The sequence below is a fragment of the Zootoca vivipara genome, chromosome 10 (genome assembly GCF_965207765.1).
Source record: "Zootoca vivipara chromosome 10, rZooViv2.hap1.1, whole genome shotgun sequence".
NCBI classification, from domain to species: Eukaryota; Metazoa; Chordata; class Lepidosauria; order Squamata; family Lacertidae; genus Zootoca; species Zootoca vivipara.
Window position 1 is genome coordinate 40,666,127 of NC_142593.1, and position 8,765 is coordinate 40,674,891.

Sequence of the window (8,765 nt, forward strand, 5' to 3'; positions counted from 1 at the left end):
CAGTTCTACTTTACGTTAAAAGACAAAACCCAAATCTGCTGCCACAATAGGGCTTGTTTGTTTTTATTTTTGCCAAGTGGTATCAGTCGACGTCTCCTCAGAAGAAAGTCTCTCTTGAGTTGGTCTCATGTGAAGCACGGGGGGGGGGGGGAGAAGATAATCAACAAGATAAGACCTGCTGAGAAGTGAAGGGGGAGACATGTTGTGCTATTGGAGACAAGCTGGGCTCAGCTACCGTACATCCGGGATTCCCAAATCTGCCCCAACGTTGTGAAAGGTGCACTTGTTATAGGAATTCTAAGGTCTTATGTATATAAGGTAAAGGTAAAGGGACCCCTGACCATTAGGTCCAGTCGTGACCGACTCTGGGGTTGCGCGCTCATCTCGCATTATTGGCCGAGGGAGCCGGCGTATAGCTTCCAGGTCATGTGGCCAGCATGACAAAGCCGCTTCTGGCAAACCAGAGCAGCACACAGAAACGCCGTTTACCTTCCCGCTGTTTATCTACTTGCACTTTGACATGCTTTCGAACTGCTAGGTTGGCAGGAGCTGGGACCAAGCAACGGGAGCTCACCCCGTCACAGGGATTCAAACCGCCGACCTTCTGATCAGCAAGCCCTAGGCTCAGTGGTTTAACCACAGCGCCACCTGGGTTCATAAATGTACAAGGCAAACACATCCGTGTATATAAACCACGTGTCTGAAATAGTACAGGAGAACAATCCTGAAGCCATTTCGACTCTCCCAAATTGACCTCAAATATTTCTCTGCAAGGAGGAAGGAAATGGGAAAAGCTTTCCAATTGTATTTGGATTGTAGGGGCTTACACCTCCCTGTAAATACAGTCTGGCAAGTACTGTATCTGTTAAGCTGAGCACACTAAATATTTACCATCTCAAAGGAATGGCCAGGCTACCCAGAAAAGGCAATCTGCATTATCGGGTATCCTAGCAGACAGGAGAGAAGCAAGACACTCAAATTTCTGCTGGGGACCACCTCTTTCTGTAATGTATGTATAATGTTTTGGGGGGTGGTCTTGAGCTACAGGGTAGGCAATTTCAAAAGTCTACAGTATAAACCACTGAGCCTAGGGCTTGCTGATCAGAAGGTCGGCGGTTCGAATCCCTGTGACGGGGTGAGCTCCCGTTGCTTGGTCCCAGCTTCTGCCAACCTAGCAGTTCGAAAGCACATCAAAATGCAAGTAGATAAATAGGAACCGCTATAGCGGGAAGGTAAACGGCGTTTCCATGTGCTGCTCTGGTTTGCCAGAAGTGGCTTTGTCATGCTGGCCACATGACCTGGAAGCTGGCCAATAACGCGAGATGAGCGCCGCAACCCCAGAGTCGGTCACGACTGGACCTAATGGTCAGGGCTACCTTTACCTTTACCTTTACAGTATAAGTATGGGGGACCCTGTTGTAACAGTTTAATAAAGATCATGCTTACTAGCTGCTTTGCTTCTCAATATTCTCTGGTTGGCCTCTCTTATTTTCTCCTACTGATAGAAAACCTACATAAGGACTCTATACGGGCTCTTGGATACCCATAAAGAATAAAGGAGCAGTTTTTCTTATAACACACTAAAACCACAGTTTAAAGCAGAGGCAGAGGAAACAACGGGAGCAAACTTGAAAAGAGTGAAAATATAAAAGGGACCAATGTGCACCACCACTTCCTGCTCTGTGAAGGCTCGCTACAGACGTGTAAAGTCACTATGCCAATAAACACAACATCTGGTGGAGAGAACAAGATAAGACTTGCTACTAATTGCAAAAATGAGATGTTCCTTTTTCCTAGCAACCCTCAGCGCAACCTGAAATAGTTTGGGAGCTGGGCCTAAGGCTGCCAGACACCTGCCTGCACTCCATTAATAATACAAACTATAAATGTTAGAACTTTGACATCATGCCCAGGTTTCCATCTCCTCCCTCCCTCTTTGATTTACTACAATGTAGGTAGATAGGAGGTCTGGAGCATTCAGAAGCTTACTCACTATTTTGTGATACTGTGGTTGAACCTAATGAAGGTACAGTATTGCTTTACAATGGTTTTTTTAATTATTTCTACTGGACTAGCGTGTGCAACTCCTTTTGATTCTCCTCCATCCCCCTTGCTAAGGAATTTTTACCTGTCTGCCACAAATGCCAGATGCACTGCAGGGCCATATTTTGCCACTAATAAAGGCGCTGGCCACTTTTGTTGGCAGACTGAGCATGTGCCTTGGAACTGCAACTGCTTTGCTAAGGAAGATGTGTAAGTTATATTTTGGGAAGTTTTGTCTTCTATAAGTTCTAAGCAACCTGAGTTCCCCAGAACTCAGTTTGAAGAAGTTTGTATAAACTTATGTGAACCGCCCTGAAATCTTGTGATGAAGGGTGGCATGTAAATTAATTAAATAAATAAAATTATTATTAATAATAATACTAATAAATTATAAGGGGGGGGAAGTATACCTAGAGCATTTATTGTAAGGATTGCCACCAGGTAGGAGGGCATTTAACAGATTGGATGCAGAAATTCAAACTACTTCGTATAAAAAGTTCTGCTGGTTAAGCATTTATTTTGCTTTTAGTACATGTTCAAAGGCATATGAATAATTCCAGGGAAATGTGACAATCCCCTCTTTGCCTATTGAGATTACAGCTTTTCAAGCTGGACTCCCAGGAAGCATTTTCTAGTTTAGTTATTTGGCAGGAAAAGTTTCACCTCACAGAGTGTCACTGAAGGGGCAAGAATCCTGCCAATTAAAAGATTGGTAAGCTTAGGGGTAAAATGGGTAGGGTGCCTGTAGTTATAGCCTCAATTAACCTTTGTCAAACATGTGAGAGTTCATATATTGAGGGAGGATATGTGTCATGATAATGTCCCTGGACAGATGTTGCAAACGATTGCAGAAAATATTTTTGCAGTGTGAGAGTCTGACATATTTAAGAATTGCTGACAAGGATGTACGGTAACTTCCTCCTAATCACAAGAACTATAGTTAGTAATGCAGACTCTAGCAAGTGGAGCCTAGACCCTAGAGCCTAAAACAGCGATTCGATTCCCAAACTGGTCCGTGAACTATGGTTTGTGAGCTTCAATCAGGTGATCTGTAAATAACATTTACACTTTTGAATTATATGGAATTGAAAGTATAATACAATAAAATGCAATTAAAAAAATAAAAGAAGCAATTAAAATCATAATGCATCTAGCACAGGCATAGGCAAACTCCGGCCCTCCAGATGTTTTGAGACTACAATTCCCATCATCCCTGACCACTGGTCCTATTAGCTAGGGATAATGAGAATTGTAGTTCCAAAACATCTGGAGGGCCAGAGTTTGCCTATACTGTACCTGATCTAGCACATTGAATTACAATTGCTACAACAGGAGAAAAACCATTTTGTGGTCTGCCAAGTGGCCCAGATCAGTGGTTGTGCTTCACTTGAAAAAATCATTGATTGCACAACAGGTTCACCCCAAGAAGCAAAAGCAATGTGCAAGTTTGCTTTTCAGCTCTTAAATCTGAAGTATATACTACAGTCTGTACTTGTAGTGTTATGTATTAGTGTATATAGTTTTCCCTCAGGTCCTCAGGTCCTTGTCAGTTGTTTTAGGAGGGAACTTTGAATTATGTTTGATACATTGTTTGAGCCAGCCTCTATAAAAGCAGGCCGGCTCGGCAATGCAGTTCAGTTCTGTTCTGGCTTCCGAATAAAGAGCTTCTTGAAGAACCGCTGTGTTGTCTACCCACTATTTAATACTGGCGACGAAGGTGGGATGGAAGGACAGCAGAGCACAGCCAGAATCGGACATGCAATGAGCTGATCACTGAGCAAAATCACTGAGCGAAATCACATTCAGAGCTGACCGTTCTGGCTAGAGCACTGGTATATTCAAGTGTCAGCTCAGCTGAATGGTGGCGGTTAGTACTATATAAAAAACGTGTACAAGTTTTTGTGCTGCATAATTTATTGATTTATTAAATTTGTATACTGCCCTTTATCTACAGATCTCAGGGTAGCTGACAATATAAAAATACAAAGTACATGATAAAAACAAGAATTAAAACAACAACCATCAATAACCTCCTCTCCCGCATCCCACATTTAAAATGGGTATCGGATGGTAATCAGCCAAAGGCCTGGCTGAAGAATGCTTTTGTCTGGCATTTAAAGGTATATAATGAAGGTGTCAGCCAAACTTTCCTGGGGAGAGCATTCCTCAAGTGGGGTGCCACTGCAGGAAAGGCTTGGTCTCATGTTGACACCCTCCCATAGCTGCCAGGTCTCCCGTTTTTTTGCGGGAAACCCCCGGATTTTAATCCGTTTCCCGCTGTTCTCCCAAATGGAAAAAAATCCTGGAAATCCCCCAGATTTCCTACCTGCCAGAGGCTCCATTTTGGGTGCTGGCGCCACCCAATTTTCGGTGCCCAGACATGGGTAGCATGGCACTGGAAGGTGCTTCTACGCATGTCCAGACATGCGTAGAAGCAACTCCGGTGCCGCTCAGCCCATGCCTGGGCACCGAAAATCGGGCAAAGCGGCACCGGAAGTTGCTTCTATGCATGTCCAGACATGCGTAGAAGCAACTTCCGGTGCCACGCCGCTGCTAATCCCGCATTTTTCAGTGGGAGACTTGGCAGCTATGCACCCTCCAGAACTCTTGTGGAGGCATATGAAGAAGGGCCTCAGAATATGATTACAGGGTCTGGATTGGTTCATCTGGAGAGATTGAGTCCTGAGCCATTTAAGGCTTTATAGGTCAAAACCTGCACTTTGAATTGAACCCAGAAGCTAATTGTCAGCCAGTCAATTATAAAATGCATGTTGCTGTTACAAATGAATCAAACATGGCCAGGAAATAAAATTAATTCAACTGTAAACAATAAAACGGCAAAGAATACATTGTAGTGGTGGCTTGGTTCACCAAGCACTGTAAACCAGACTAGCTGCCTGGGGCCATGTGTGGGCACCTGGAGAGGAACTTTCAGCTGAAATGTTTTATTCTCCCTGGTCTTCTTAAAAAAAGAAACCTTGGCTTAGCTCAGTGTGGTTGCAGGTACAAAAAGGTCCAGGGAGAAACAAAGCAGCCATGATTTCCTTCCTCACATGTTCACATAGTTCCAGTAAGTCAAAGTTTGACTTGCCTTGTTGTAAAAAACAGGCCAGTATAGGTCTTCCTTTCCGGTGCTGGTCACTGCCTGTGGAGACGTGCGGATATGGCAGCTCGTAAGGGCAAGGAAAGGAAGGAAGAACAGGTTATCAGTCTGGGACCACAGGTGGCTGAAGGAGAGAATGTGTTTGGAGTTTGCCACATCTTCGCTTCCTTCAATGACACTTTTGTCCATACAAAATAAAAAAATTCCTTCCAGTAGCACCTTAGAGACCAACTAAGTTGGTTATTGGTATGAGCTTTCATGTGCATGTGTGATGCTCACGAAAGCTCATACCAATAACCAAATTAGTTGGTCTCTAAGGTGCTACTGGAAGGAATTTCTTTATTTTGTTTCAACTACGGCAGACCAACACAGCTATCTACCTGTAACTAGAACTTTTGTCCATGTAACTGACCTATCTGGCAAGGAAACAATCTGCTGAGTAACTGGTGGCATGAAAGTGAAGGCTGACAGTTATTTTCCTTATGCTGCTATGTTGGCTGTCCAACATAGCTTAGATGCAAGGAGCTGGGAACCACTGCCCTTCACATCAAGTTGCAGGCTACAGGTGGAAATAGAACAAAGACTCCTGGGCCTGGAGCCCAGTCAGCCCTCAGAGCTCTGGCTCTATCTGGCATGAAGATTGATCTGGCATTGAGGATGTCACCCCTATCCCTTCAGACAGCACTTGCAGAAAGGGTGGTCTTCGTCTTTGTGGTCGCTGTCTGTAAACAGTAGCTGTTATCTTTCAGTGTGGTGTAGCTACTGGGTTAGTGTCTCCGCTCCTCCACATGCAGCTGCTGGGTGACCTTGGGCTAGTCACACTTCTTTGAAGTCTCTCAGCCCCACCCACCTCACAGAGTGTCTGTTGTGGGGGAGGAAGGGAAAGGAGAATGTTAGCTGCTTTGAGACTCCTTTGGGTAGTGATAAAGCGGGATATCAAATCCAAACCTCCTCCTCCACTTCTTCTTCTTCTTCTTCTTCTTCTTCTTCTTCTTCTTCTTCTTCTTCTTCTTCTTCTTCTTCTTCTTCTTCTTCTTGAAACCCCAAAGCCAGAAATAACATAGAAAGCTAGTACACTTATTTCTGTAATTTAGAAACTTAACATGAATCCCTCTAAACAGCAATAATGTGATAACATGAGGAAAGCTAATAAAACAGATAGATGTGCTGACAATTATAAATCTACCACTAATGCGCTATTAATGTATCAATGACATGTTGCAGAATACACCAGCCAAAGCAAAATAAAGAGTCTGGAGGGATCCTGTGTAGAAATCTAGGAAGATTTTATTGCAGTTATTTGCAAGGAGCATACCGTATTTACCCACACACTCCTCAAAAAGTAGAAGCAAAGCAGAAGTCTGCTTGTGTGGGGAAAAGGTGAGGTTTTAAAGTTATTTTAATTTGTGAATGCTTCCTGTGCTAGAAGGTGGGGGGAGCTTTAATATTATTGTTCCATATTGCAAATTGGGGGTGTGGGTGAGATATATCCCTTTCCCTTATGGGGTATCTAAGAGACCATATAGACCGCTATTGGTAGGAGAAAATAACAGAGGCCAACCAGAGAATATTGAGAAGCAAAGCAGCTAGTAAACCTAATCTTTATTAGACTGTTGCAACGGGGGGGGGGGTCCCCTTGCTCACCCCATGCAGCAAAGGAGGAGAGGAACCTAGAACAATGGTGTGAAAGCTCTTATATAAACATTTGAAAATTGCCTCCCAAGACCCCCCCCCCAAAAAAACATCATACATACATCACTGAGGTCTACAGCAGAAAACCTGTCTGCCAGGATACCTGATAATGCCTTATCTGATTGCCTTTTCTGGGTAGCTTGGCCATTCCTTTGAGATGGTAAATACCGGTACTTGGTTCCTGAATCTATTACACATACAGTATTGATAGTGTGCTCAGGTTAACAGATACTTGCCAGACTGTATTTACAGGGAGGTGCAAGCCCCTACAATCCAAAGACAATTGGGAAGCTTTTCCCATTTCCTTCTTCCTTGCAGAGAAATATTTGAGGTCAATTTGGAAGAGTCAAATGGCTTGAGGACTGTTCTCCTGTACTATTTCAGACACGTGCTTTATATACTTCTGTATGTGTTCGCTAAGGTAAAGGGTGGCGCTGTGGTTAAACCACTGAGCCTAGGGCTTGCTGATCAGAAGGTCGGCGGTTCGAATCCCTGCGACGGGGTGAGCTCCCGTTGCTCGGTCCCAGCTCCTGCCAACCTAGCAGTTCAAAAGCACGTCAAAATGCAAGTAGATAAATAGGAACCGCTACAGCGGGAAGGTAAACGGTGTTTCCATGTGCTGCTCTGGTTTGCCAGAAGCGGCTTTGTCATGCTGGCCACATGACCTGGAAGCTATACGCCGGCTCCCTCGGCCAATAATGCGAGATGAGCGCGCAACCCCAGAGTCGGTCACGACTGGACCTAATGGTCAGGGGTCCCTTTACCTTTACCTTTATGTGTTCGCCTAGTACATTTATGAACATTTATTTATATATATATGTATATGTATATATATGTATATATAGCCTGGTGTGCTATGGTCCATGGGGTCACGAAGAATTGGACACGACTAAACGACTAAACAACAACAATTTATATATATGAGACCTTAGAATTCCTATAACAATATTATGCCTATATCGCAAGGGTGGGAATTAACAGTGGCATATAAAAACCCTGCGGCTGCAACATAGTTTGGCATTGTCATCTCCTTATTGTAAGCTGAATGGGGTGGACGCTGTGTCACATAGACAGCCTTGAAATATTCCAGTTTCTATCATAATTTCTAAGATGGTGGGGGCACTGACAGATAGCTGCTTACATTAAATACCTGTTAATGTAATAGAGTTTTTAATATCTTAGTGAAGATTGGGAGGGGGGATGCAACCATCTAGTATTGGGGGGTGCTGAAGTTGATAAGCTCACAACTCGGGGTGGGGTGGAGGAAGAGTCTTTTCAGAAATGTCCGACCTGTAATGGCGAAATACATCTCCGAAACCGGTCTCCAGTACAACCCTGCACATTTCCCACGTTATCAGGATTTCTTTCAGAGTTGTAGATGCATTTGGGAGCCTTGCGCAAGCTTTCGAGGATCGCAGGCCACTTTCGTGGTGATGTCCCAACGTGTGTGTGTGTGTGTGTGTGTGTGTGTGTGTGTGTGATGTGTGACAAACATCCGGGTGAAATAAAGCCTAGCTTCGCCCGTGTCTCCTGAAATCACCGCACAGGCGATACATGCATTGAAACCAGAGAACACGTCAGAAGAGATTCTGTTCCAAAACAACTCCAGATGGCAAATCTGGCAAGTCACTTTTGTGAGGAAAGGACTGGAAAATGCTAATCACAGTACAGTATCTGCCATCTGGCTCTCAAAATGAATGGGTTGCACACGCTTCGCCCCTTATACAGGAGCGCCGCCCTGCACTTCCACCCCTCTTAGCGGTGGGAAATAAGAGTCCTTAAACTCGAAAAGGGGAGCTGGCGTGTGTCACTCTTGGATTGTTATATCTCTGCGGCTGACCGGCTTAGCTCTATGAGCGCAGAGTGGGGGCCGCTCTATGTCGACATCTCTATGGTGGATCCCATGCTTCGGATCCCGTTCGTTTGG

At 44.4% G+C, this 8,765-nt stretch overlaps 1 pseudogene; it reads left to right on the plus strand.

Moving 5' to 3' along the window:
* Window positions 1-5,190: 5,190 nt before the first annotated feature.
* Window positions 5,191-5,874, plus strand: LOC118077099 (small ribosomal subunit protein uS11-like; annotated as a pseudogene).
* The last annotated feature ends 2,891 nt before the right edge of the window (window positions 5,875-8,765 follow it).